Source organism: Ovis aries, chromosome 8, assembly GCF_016772045.2.
Source record: "Ovis aries strain OAR_USU_Benz2616 breed Rambouillet chromosome 8, ARS-UI_Ramb_v3.0, whole genome shotgun sequence".
NCBI classification, from domain to species: Eukaryota; Metazoa; Chordata; class Mammalia; order Artiodactyla; family Bovidae; genus Ovis; species Ovis aries.
In genome coordinates, this window is record NC_056061.1 from 33,794,247 (window position 1) to 33,807,241 (window position 12,995).

The window sequence follows — 12,995 nt, forward strand, 5'->3', positions numbered from 1 at the left end:
TTAAGGGACTAGATTGTATAGACAGAGTGCCTGATGAACTATGGACGGAGATTAGTGATGTTGTACAGGAGACAGGGTTCAAGACCATTCCCATGAGAAATGCAAAAAAGCAAAATGGCTGTCTGAGGAGGCCTTACAAATAGCTGTGAAAAGAAGAAAAGTGAAAAGCAAAGGAGAAAAGGAAAGATACAAGCATCTGAATGCAGAGTTCCAAAGCAAAGCAAGGAGAGGTAAGAAAGCCTTCCTTAGTGATCAGTGCAAAGAAATAGAGGAAAGCAATAGAAGGGGAAAGACTAAAGATCTCTTCAAGAAATTTGGAGATACCAAGGGAACATTTCATGCAAAGATGGGTTCGATAAAGGACTTAAATGGTATGGACCTAACAGAAGCAGAATTATTAAGAAGAGGTGGCAAGAATATGCAGAAGAACTGTACAAAATGATCTTCACAACCCAGATAATCACGATGGTGTGATCACTCACCTAGAGCCAGACATCCTGGAATGTGAAGTCAAGTGGGCCTTAGAAAGCTTCACTATGAACAAAGCTAGTGGAAGTGATGGAATTCCAGTTGAGCTATTTAAAATCCTCAAAGATGATGCTGTGAAAGTACTGCACTCAATATGCCAGCAAATTTGGAAAACTCAGCAATGGCCACAGGACTGGAAAAGGTCAGTTTTCATTCCAATCGCTAAGAAAGGCAATGCCAGAGAATGCTCAAACTACCGCACAATTGCACTCATCTCACATGATAGTAAAGTAATGCTCAAAATTCTCCAAGCCAGGCTTCAGCAGTATGTGAACCATGAACTTCCAGATGCTCAGGCTGGTTTTAGAAGACAGAGGAATCAGAGATCAAATTTCCAACATCTGCTGGATCATGGAAAAAGCAAGAGGGTTCCAGAAAAACATCTATTTCTGCTTTATTGACTATGCCAAAGCTTTTAACTGTGTGGATCACAATAAACTGTGGAAAATTCTGAAGGAGATAGGAATACCAAACCACCTGACCTGCCTCTTGAGAAATCTATATGCAGGTCAGGAAGCAACAGTTAGAACTAGACATGCAACAGACTGGTTCCAAATCAGAAAAGGAGTAAGTCAAGGCTGTGTATTGTCACCTTGCTTATTTAACTTATATGCAGAGTATATCATGAGAAACACAAGCTGGAATCAAGATTGCCGGGAGAAATATCAACAACCTCAGACATGCAGATGACACCACCCTTATGGCACAAAGTGAAAAGAAACTAAAAAGTCTCTTGATGAAGTGAAATTGGAGAGTTGAAAAAGTTGGTTTAAAGCTCACCATTCAGAAAAGGAAGATCATGGCATCTGGTCCCATCACTTCATGGGAAATAGATGGGGAAACAGGGGAAACAGTGTCAGATTTTATTTTGGAGAGGCTCCAAAATCACCGCAGATGGTGATTGCAGCCATGAAATTAAAAGATGCTTACTCCTTGGAAAGAAAGTTATGACCAACCTAGATAGCATATTGAAAAGCAGAGATATTACTTTGCCAACAAAGGTCCATCTAGTCAAGGCTGTGGTTTTTCCAGTGGTCATGTATGGATGTGAGTTGGACTGTGAAGAAAGCTGGGCACCAGAGAATTGATGCTTTTGAACTGTGGTGTTGGAGAAGACTGTTGAGAGTCCCTTGGACTGCAAGGACATCCAACCAGTCCATCCTAAAGGAGATCAGTCCTGGGTGTTCATTGGAAGGAGTGATGCTGAAGCTGAAACTTCAATACTTTGGCCACCTCATGAGAAGACTTGACTCATTGGAAAAGACCCTGATGCTTGGAGGGATTGGGGGCAGAAGGAGAAGGGGACGACAGAGGATGAGCTGGCTGGATGGCATCACTGACTCAATGGATGTGAGTTTGAGTGAACTCTGGGAGGTGGTGATGGACAGGGAGGCCTGGCTCGCTGTGATTCATGGGGTCACAAAAGAGTCGGACACAACAGAGCGACTGAACTGAACTTATGTATGTGACATCTCTTTATCCTTTATTCTATGGTGAATATATCCAAGAGAAGCTACTTAGAGATCATTTTAATGTCATGAGAGATCTTTACAGTATTTGTATGAAAGACTGAAGGTGTTTTTATTTTATTTTTTAATATTTTATTATTAAGTTTTAGCCACTCTCACATATATAGGGGTGTACAATGGGACAAATTTAATTGTGACATTTCTAGGTCTGATATTTGATAGGAACCCTCAGAATGTATCTGTTTGTTCCTTTAAATGCTTCATGATAGCCATATGGTAAAAGCACAGCTGTGTCTTGGCATCCTCCAGTCCACAGAAAATCAGACTTAGTAACAATAGCAGACCAACTTCAACCAAAGGAGGCTATTCCAGCCTAATGGGGTCTGCACAAATAAGATTCTATAATTTCCTCTGAACAGTAGATTCGTTTCTACTTGTGAACTACAGTACTATGAGGATATTATTCTTTCTGCCTGATATATGACACTTCTGTCATTTAATTATCATATCTGCTTTTTAGTCATCAGGGAAGAAAGTAATTAATAATGGCTGCTGTAAGCAGTCTATATCTTATCTTTGGTTCAATAAGTTTTTGTTTTATTTTGTTTTAAGTTCTGGAAAAGTAGCTAATACAGAGGATCAAATTTCCTGTGCTACCATATCACCTTAAAGATGAATTGTAGCCTGACTTGCACATAATACTTCCTGGGTTGTGTTTTTCACAATAAGGCCTATGAAAAATTGGTGTATCCTAAAAGCTTCTCATGTGTCCAACAGTTTTAATGTGAAAAAGGGAGTTAAGCAATGACACATTTATGTGACAGTTGTGAAATATGTAATTATTAGTATTAAATATTTAGTATTCACATTACATTTTTTCAAGTTTTTATCATCCCACTTGTCACAGATATGTTCTTGAAAATAAAAAAGAAAATTAAATACAAATTTCCAGATAAAGTTTTAACTATTTTATCATCTTAAGCTTCCAGAAAAGTTGAAAAAATATATAGAACCCTCATATGCCTTCTTCTTGGTAGTGTAAGAATTTAGATGTTTTGTAAATATATTATACACAGACATTATATTAACTTATTAAGGTAAAGGTTAATAGAGAGTTGCAGAAAAACACCTACTTTTGCTTTATTGACTATGCCAAAGCCTTTAACTGTGTGGATCACAACAAACTGTGGAAAATTCTTCAAAAGATGGGAATACCAGAGCACCTGACCTGCTGCTTGAAAAATCTGTATGCAGGTCAAGAAGCAACAGTTAGAACTGGACATGGAAAAACAGACTTGTTCCAAATCAGAAAAGGAGTAAGTCAAGGCTGTATATTGTCACTATGCTTATTTAACTTATATGCAGAGGACATTATGTGAAATGCCAGGCTGGATGAAGCACAAACTGGAATCAAGATTGCTGGGAGAAATATCAATAACCTCAGATACACAGATGACAGAAAGTGAAAAAGAACTAAAGAGCCTCTTGATGAAAGTGAAAGAGAGTGAAAAAGTTGGCTTAAAGCTCAACATTCAGAAAACAAAGAACATGGCATCCAGTCCCATCACTTCATGGCAAATAGATGGAGAAACAGTGGAAACAGTGTCAGACTTTATTTTTAGGGGCTCCAAAATCACTGAAGATGGTGACTGCAGCCATGAAATTAAAAGACATTTGGTGTTTGGAAGAAAAGCTACGACCAAACTAGACAGCAAATTAAAAGTCAAGACATTATTTTGCCAACAAAGGTCCATCTAGTCAAGGCAATGGTTTTTCCAGTAGTCATGTATGGATCTGAGAGTTGGACTATAAAGAAAGCTGAGCACTGAAGAACTGATGCTTTTGAAGTGTGGTGTTGGAGAAGACTCTTGAGAGTCCCTTGGACTGCAAGGACATCCAACCAATCCATCCTAAAGGAGATCAGTCCTCAGGGTTCATTGGAAGGAATGATGTTGATGCTGAAGCTCCAATACTTTGGCCACCTGATGCAAAAAGCTGACTCATTTGAAAAGACCCTGATGCTGTTAAAGATTAGGGGTGGAAGAAGGGGACAACGGAGGATGAGATGGTTGGATGGCATCACCGACTCAATGGACATGAATTTGGGTGAACTCTGGCAGTTGGTGATGGACAGGGAAGGCCTGGTGTCCTGGGGTTCATGGGGTCACAAAGAGTTGGACATGACTGAGCGATTGAACTGAACTGAATGCCAAAAAATTGATGCTTTTGAACAGTGGTGTTGGAGAAGACTCTTGAGAGTCCCTTGGACTGCAAGGAGATCCAACCAGTCCATCATAAGGAAATCAGTCCTAAATATTCATTGGAAGGACTTATGCAGAAGCTGAAACTCCAATACTTTGGCCACCTGATGCAAAGAACTGACTCATTGGAAAAGGCCCTGATGCTTGGAAAAATTGAAGGCGGGAGGAGAAGAGGATGACACAGGATGAGATGATGGATGGCATCACCGACACAATGATGAATTTGAGTAGGCTCCAGGGGTTGTTGATGAACATGGAAGCCTAGCATGCTGCAATCCGTGGGGTCACAAAGTGTTGGCACAACTGAGTGAGTGAACCGACTGAAAGGTTAACAGAACACAGTGTGTGTTTTTAAATGTATTCTTTTATAATTTCCATGGACTTTTCTTGTGTGTCAATATTGCTTTGCATAATTTATCTCTAAAATAGAGATTGACCATTGCCTCCAAATTGAATAATTGAAATATAAAATTAAAGAATAGCAACAAGAAAAATCTGTGGGTAAGATGAAAGTAGTAAGTTCTCATAATAAATGTACTGTTGGTTTGTTATGGAATATGAATTCTGCTGGTGAAGAAAAGTGTAGCAGACACTCTCAGTGCTCAGTCAATGTACCGTCAAATCCACCTACTATTTCAGGGTCCCTCAGCCTGATTTCTGGTAATCAACATGTACAGTATGGTCACTGTCACCCTTGGGTTGCTAGCAGATGCTTTGCCCATGAGCTTACCTGGTTACAATCTGCTAAGATTTAATGTCCCTTTGGAGGCAGCGCTTAACCAGTGAATTACTGATGAATAGAAAACTGTTATTGTTGCAGCTCCTTTGTTGCAGGATAGTTTTGAAGCATGTATTTTATACTATTTCCAGGATTTTCTCTAAAAGTTTAAGCTTCAGTCACTCATTGTAATAGTTGGCTCAATAACTCTCCCCTTACTAGCTGCCCCAAATTTGTTGTTTTTAAATCACTTCCCCTGTCTTCTTACAGTGTTTCCTCCACCTCCCGCACTGAAGATGTACTTAATCCTTCTCTCAGGGTCTGTTTCTTGGGTGAGGAGAAGGGGATCAATTAAGATAATACATACTATAACAATTATTTTAAATCTGTGATGCAGACCTATAGCATATTCTGCTAAGTTAAAACAGTTGACTTTCTAGATTTCCTTGTATTATGCATATCTCTTTACCGAACAATATATATTTCAGCGAGAATCCTCTTGAGGTCATTGTTATCTGAAATACCAAAAATTTCAAATAAAATTACAAAATATTGAATCCTAATGACTTGCAGCTATTGACATTTTCTAGTTTAGTAGAAATGAACAGAAGGGATTCTAATGAATAAGAAATTGACATACAGTTCAATCTATTTATCACCTAACCAGATATCCACTGATGAATTTACAGTAAATACATTGCCTACCAAATCCTTGGTGGCTTAGATGGTAAAGAATCAATTTGCAGTGAAAGAGACCCAGGATGGATCCTTGGATTGGGAAGATCCCCTGGAGAAGGGAATGGCAACCCACAAGAGAAGCCTGGACAGGCTACAGTCCATGAGGTCACAAAGAGTCAGACACGACTGAGTGACTAAAACTACTAAACTGCTACCAATGGTATGGAATAACTTTACTCATTTTTTCTCATATGATGTATATATTTTTGTGATTTAAAAAACATGATGAAACTTTGTTTTTATAAATTTAGTTAAAATATTTTTCCACCTGTGAACTTATGTTCATTAAACAGGTGTCAAGTGCCAAAACTACTGAAGAAAATAGGGTTAGGGTACCAGTGCAACATTTTCATCCATACTTGTCAAATAATGAAAAAATCAGCTATGACTATTTAGGAATTTATAAACCATCAAGTAGGCAGGAGTGCTGGTAATGAATGATGATAGGGATTATGAAAAATATTTGCATGTGTCTTTATTAAGCCCATTTGTCTTTGTTCAGTAACTAAATTATGTTCAACTCTTTGCGACCACATGGATTGCAGCACACCAGGCTTCCCTGTCCTTCACTATCTCCCAGAGTTTGCTCAAACTTATGTTCATTGAGTCAGTGATGCCATCCAACCATCTCATCCTCTGTCTTCTCCTTCTCCTCCTGCCCTCAATCTTTTCTAGGATCAATCTCTTTTCCAATAAGTCAGCTATTGACATCAGGTGGCCAAAGTATGGGAGTTTCAGCTTCAGCATCAGTCCTTCCAATGAATATTCAGGTTGATTTCCTTTAGGAATGACTGGCCTGATCTCCTTACTGTCCAAGGGACTTTCAAGGGTTTTATCTAGTACTACAGTTTGAAAACATCAGTTCTTCAGTGTTCAGCCTCTTTTAAGGTCTAACTCTGACATCTGTACATGACTACCAGAAAAACCATAGCTTTGACTCTACAGACCTTTGTCACCAAAGTGATGTCTCTGCTTTTTAATATGTTTTCTAGCTTTTACACATAGCTTTCCTTCCAAGGAGCAAGTGTTTTGGAAGGAAAGACACCTTTTCTTGGGCTCCATTATCATTGCTGTTTGGAGCCCCAGAAAATAAAATCTGTCCCTGTTTCCATTTTTTCCCCTTCTATTTAAATACATTTGAATCAGTTCTAATGAGATGGATGAAACTGGAGCCAATTATACAGAGTGAAGTAAGCCAGAAAGAAAAACACCAATACAGTATACTAACACATATATATGGAATTTAGAAAGATGGTAATGATAACCCTGTATGTGAGACAGCAAAGAGATACAGATGTATAGAATGGAATTTTGGACTCTGAGGGAGAGGGAGAAGGTGGGATGATTTGGGAGAATAGCACTGAAACATGTATACTATCATGTAAGAAACGAATTGCCAGTCTATGTTCGATACAGGATACAGGATGCTTGGGGCTGGTGCATGGGGATGATCCAGAGAGATGATGTGGGGTGGGAGGTGGGAGGGGGGTTCAGGATTGGGAACTCATGTACACCCGTGGCAGATTCATGTCAATGTATGGCAAAACCAATACAGTATTGTAAAGTAAAATAAAGTAAAAATAAATAAAAATAAATAAAAATTAAGAAAAAAAAAAAAAAAACAAGATGTGATGGGATCGGATGCTATGATGTTAGTTTTTTGAAAGCTGAGTTTTAAGCCAGCTTTTTCAATCTGGAGAAGAGAATGGCAAACTACTCCAGTGTTCTTGCCTTGAGACCCATGAATAGTATGAATAGGCAAAAAGATATTAAGCCGATTTATCAATCCTCTAATATTTTTTCCCCCTTCTCGTAGGGGATCATTGTTTGGAGAAGCAAATGCATTTCTTGTGACATTCCATCATCAACATCAACCTCAACATTCAGGGTAGAGGGGTTTTCTATCCACTTTAACTAAGAAATATGAGATCTTTAAATACATGTTGTCACTCCCTTTATAGTCTCAACACAAATATTTTTTATAGTAAAAATGTAATATTTGGTATAAAAGAAAGTGTGAACTGGTTATGTACCTCTACCTTACTGATAGTTTATATATTTTTTATCATTCAACATATAAGAATTAGACTCTTATTTTCTATATTAGCACACAACCATTTTCCCTTCTTGACTTCTCACAAAATCCCAAGTACTTCAGAATTATTTATAAATAGATGAAGCTTGTGTAAAATAAACAAGATTCCATATATCCTGACCATTGTATAATCAAACTGTCAGCAGGCATAAGGGACTTAACACCTATCGGATTAGAATTTGTTTCTATATTGTCAAAGATGGAGAAGAGTGTTTTATAAAGTTTATTTTTCACATTCTTTAACATTCTATCCTACTTGTAAACAGGATATATTCTTAGTTGGTGATAAACGAGCTACTGGGATTTTTAAAATTCTACTGTCATACTTTCCTGAATGTCTGTTGCTTAATTTATGGTAACCTGCCATTCCTTATCTAACAGCTTTGCACTCAGTGTTTCACTTAATGGACTCCATTTAGCTGAAGAAATTTATGTTTCACATTATCATGGGCTTTGTTTCTCTGGTAAAATCAGCATCAAAATATCATAAAAGCAAAGGAGAAGAGGCAAAAATCAAAGGGAAAATGCACTTGCAGTTCTAAGACAGATTACGGGCTTTTCCATCTCATAATAAATAAAATGGCAAATATTTTCTTAACTTTGGAGGTAACCTTAGTATACTTTAAATAATGAAAGGGAAATGATTCATGAGGATGCATTTTATGCTATTACATTTGGGCATGTATAAATGATGTGCATAATTTCTATAATGCATCAATTTACCCATTTTATCTAAATGTACAGTACCTTTGTTTTTTTGGCGGACTGTGTACTTCTGCTGTTTTGTCTTAAGCTATACTCAGGACAATTCCTCAATTTTCATTAAAATATAAGTGTAACATAAAAAATGTATATTTAAGTAAAACTTCAGATATTAATATACAGCTATATTTCATGTAAATATTTAATAAACATGCAAAAAAAATCAAGATTCTAGGCATATGAGATATTTTCCATAAATTATTTATCTACATGCTAATTTCACTTTCATAGCATTCATGATATTTCATATTACCCATTCTTAGCTTTGTTCTCCCAATAAGTTTTGTCTGACTCTAAGCGACCCCATGGGGGTCATATGGACAGGGGCTCTTTTAAACACTGTCACCTAGTTTTAAGTTTGAATATTATTGCTGCTGCTGCTAAGTCACTTCAGCTGTGTCCAATCCTGTGCAGCCCCATAGATGGCAGCCCGCCAGGCTCCCCCGTCCCTGGGATTCTCCAGGCAAGAATACTGGAGTGGGTTGCCATTTCCTTCTCCAATGCATGAAGGTGAAAAGTGAAAGTGAAGTCACTCAGTCATGTCTGACTCTTAGTGACCCCATGGACTGCAGCCCACCAGGCTCCTCCATCCATGGGATTTTCCAGGCAAGAGTACTGGAGTGGGTTGCCATTGCCTTCTCCGTTGAATATAATTAGTTGTAGTTTAAATGATTCTTAAGATCTGTTGGTTAAGGTACCCTGGAGAAATGATCTCTTGGTTTTCCAATTGAATGAGTTTTAACATCCTTATCCAACAGTATTGTTTAGCTGTGTTATGTGAGAAAAACACATCTTTGTATGCATGATTCTGATTACTCAAATAAGAATGACAAAGTTATGAATATTTTAGTTTTCCCCCTGAGTTAACAAGCCTGGCATTTTTTTTCAGAAGAGTTAGCTTTATTTAATATTTAATTACTTGGTTGCTCTAGGTCTTAGCTGGGGCATGTGGGATCTTTAAGCTGTAGCATGTGGTAGATCTAGTTCCCTGACCAGGGATTAGACTTGACCTTCTGCAATGGGAACACAGCATCATAGCCACTAGACCACCAGGGAAATCCCCAGAAGAGTTAGCTTTAAAAATAGATTCAAAAACATGAATGCCCAACTTTTAATTTCACTTTTTTAATGTGCATGTTTTGTTTCACCTTTGTGTATTCTTTTACTTATGAAATGAATTTTGGGAAATACTAATAATTTTCTGCGCAAAGATGGGCACAATAAAAGACAGAAATGGTATGGACCTAACAGAAGCAGAAGACTTTAGCAAGAGGTAGCAAGAATACACAGAAGAACTGTACAAAAAAGATCTTCATGACCCAGATGACCACAATGGTGTGATCACTCACCTAGAGCCAGATATCTTGGGATGTGAATTCAAGTGGGCCTTAAGAGCATCAGTTCAGTTCAGTTCAGTCACTCAGTCATGTCCAACTGAATCATGTCCCCATGAATCACAGCATGCAAGGCCTCCCTGTCCATCACCAACTCCCGGAGTTCACTCAGACTCACGTCCATCGAGTCAGTGATGCCATCCAGCCATCTCATCCTCTGTCATCCCCTTCTCCTGCCCTCAATGCCTCCCAGCTGAATGTTGAGCTTTAAGCCAAACTTTTCACTCTCTTTCACGTTCATCAAGAGGCTTTTTAGTTCCTCTTCACTTTCTGCCATAACAGTGGTGTCATCTGCATATCTGAGGTTATTGATATTTCTCTCGGCAATCTTGATTCCAGCTTGTGTTTCTTCCAGTCCAGGGTTTCTCAAGATGTACTCTGCATAGAAGTTAAACAAGCAGGGTGACAATATACAGCCTTGATGTACTCCTTTTCCTATTTGGAACCAGTCTGTTGTTCCATGACCAGTTCTAACTGTTGCTTCCTGACCTGCATACAGATTTCTCAAGAGGCAGGTCAGGTGGTCTGTATTTCCATCTCTTTCAGAATTTTCCACAGTTTATTGTGATCCACACAGTCAAAGACTGTGGCATAGTCAATAAAGCAGAAATAGATGTTTGCTGGCATATTGAGTGCAGCACTTTCACAGCATCATCTTTCAGGATTTGAAATAGCTCAATAGGAATTCCATCACCTCCACTAGCTTTGTTCATAGTGATGCTTTCTAAGGCCCACTTGACTTCACATGCTAGTGGAGGTGGTAGAATTCCAGTTGAGCTATTTCAAATCCTAAAAGATAATGCTGTGAAAGTGCTGCACTCAATATGCCAGCAAATTTGGAAAAACTCAGCAGTGGCCACAGGACTGGAAAAGGTCAGTTTTCATTCCAATCCCTAAGAAAGGCAATGCCAAAGAATGTTCAAACTACCGCAAAATTTCACTCATCTCACATGCTACCAAAGTAATGCTCAAAATTCTCCAAGCCAGACTTCAACAGTACGTGAACCATGAACTTCCAGATGTTCAAGCTGGACTTAGAAAAGGCAGAGGAACCAGAGATCAAATTGCCAACATCCTTTGGATCATTGAAAAAGCAAGAGAGTTTCAGAAAAATATCTACTGCTTTATCGACTACGTCAAAGCCTTTGACTGTGTGGATCTCAACAAACTCTGGAAAATTTTTCGAAAGATGGGAATACCACTTTACCTGCCTCCTGAGAAATCTGTATGCAGGTCAAGAAGCACCAGTTAGAACTGGACATAGAACAGCAGACTGGTTTGAAATAGGAAAAGTTGTACGTCAACATTATATCTTGTCACCCTGCTTATTTAACTTATATGCAGAGTATATCAAGTGAAATGCCGAGCTGTATGAAGCACAAGCTTGAATCAAGATTGCCGGGAGAGATATCAATAACTTCAGATATGCAGATGATACCACCCTTGTGGCAGAAAGTGAAGAAGAACTAAAGAGCCTCTTGTTGAAAGTGAAAGAGGAGAGTAAAAACGCTGGCTTAAGATTCAACATTCAGAAAACTAAGATCATGACATCTGGTCCCATAACTTCATGGCAAATAGATAGGGAAACAATACAAACAGTGAGAGACAGTGTCCTGTTTCTTGGGCTCCAAAATCACTGCAGATGGTGACTGCAGCCATGAAATTAAAAGATGCTTGGTCCTTGAAAGAAAAGCTATGACCAACCTAGACAGCATATTAAGAAGCAGAGATATTACTTTGCCAGTAATGGTCCTTGTAGTCAAAGCTATGGTTTTTCCAGTAGTCATGTATGGATGTGAGAGTTGGACTATAAAGAAAATTGAGCACAGAAAAATTGATGCTTTTGAAATGTGGTGTTGGAGAAGACTCTTGAGAGTCCCTTGGACTGCAAGGAGAACCAACCAGTCCATTCTAAAGGAAATCAGTCCTGAATATTCAGGACTGATACTTCAGCTGAAACTCCAATACTTTGGCCACCTGACGCAAAGAAATGACTCATTGGAAAAGACCCTGATGCTGGGAAAGATTGAAGGTGGGAGGAGAAGGAGATGACAGAGGATAAGTGGTTGGATGGCATCACAAACTCGATGGACATGAGTTTTAGCAAGCTTCGAGAGTCAGTGATGGACAGGAAGCCTGGCGTGCTGCAGTCCATGGGGTAGGAAAAAGTTGGACATGACAAAGAAACTGAACAATTTTTTGGGTATAAACTCTTTTCATTTCACTAAAGATTTAGCAAGTTATTACTAGTTCACTCATATAATTTATAGTTCTTAACCTAGCTTTAATATTTATAAGCAACTATGTTGAAAGAATTTGGATAATACTCTGAAGCTACCATCCTGTTAGGGATTCTTTCTCATTAGAGATTATTCAGAGATTAGATAGGAGATAAAATTTACTCAAATTGAAGAACAAAGGGATGGGTAATTTCCCCTACATGGGAATTATTGAATACTGTAATATAGCCTGTACTAATAGGAGTTAGAAAATTAAAGTGTCTGCTGGATTCATTCATTTCTTTTCTTTGCCTTCTGTTATTTATCCATTCTTCTTTCTGCAAAATGATTATAAAATTTTAAATTTATTGCTTGAGATGTTTTCTCACCACTAAATTTTCACCCACATGACTTTGGTTTAATGTGTTCTACTTAGGGATTTAGCATCTACAATTAATTAACTGGAACGTCTGTGTCTTTTTTTCATAATTGACATTTGTTCAAAATAATCTAGTCAGATTCTGTCATTTTATAGATCTAATACCTCCTGTCTAATGCCTTCCTCTGTTTTCTGGTCAGACCAAGTCATGTAGTTGTAGGTAAATCTGGATTTGAGGAATATGTTTTATTTTTTAGGTGGGCGTTATGGCTAAAGCCATCAGCATGTTTTTATGTTTTTTTCCTTTCTGTTTTTTTCTTTCTTGAACAGAGTAGGTTATAAATTGATTCACAGCAAGTTCATAATATTGTAAAGAAATCATATCAGTTTGAATTGAAAGGGTTAATGAGTATTCAATGAGAAGTCTTTGAC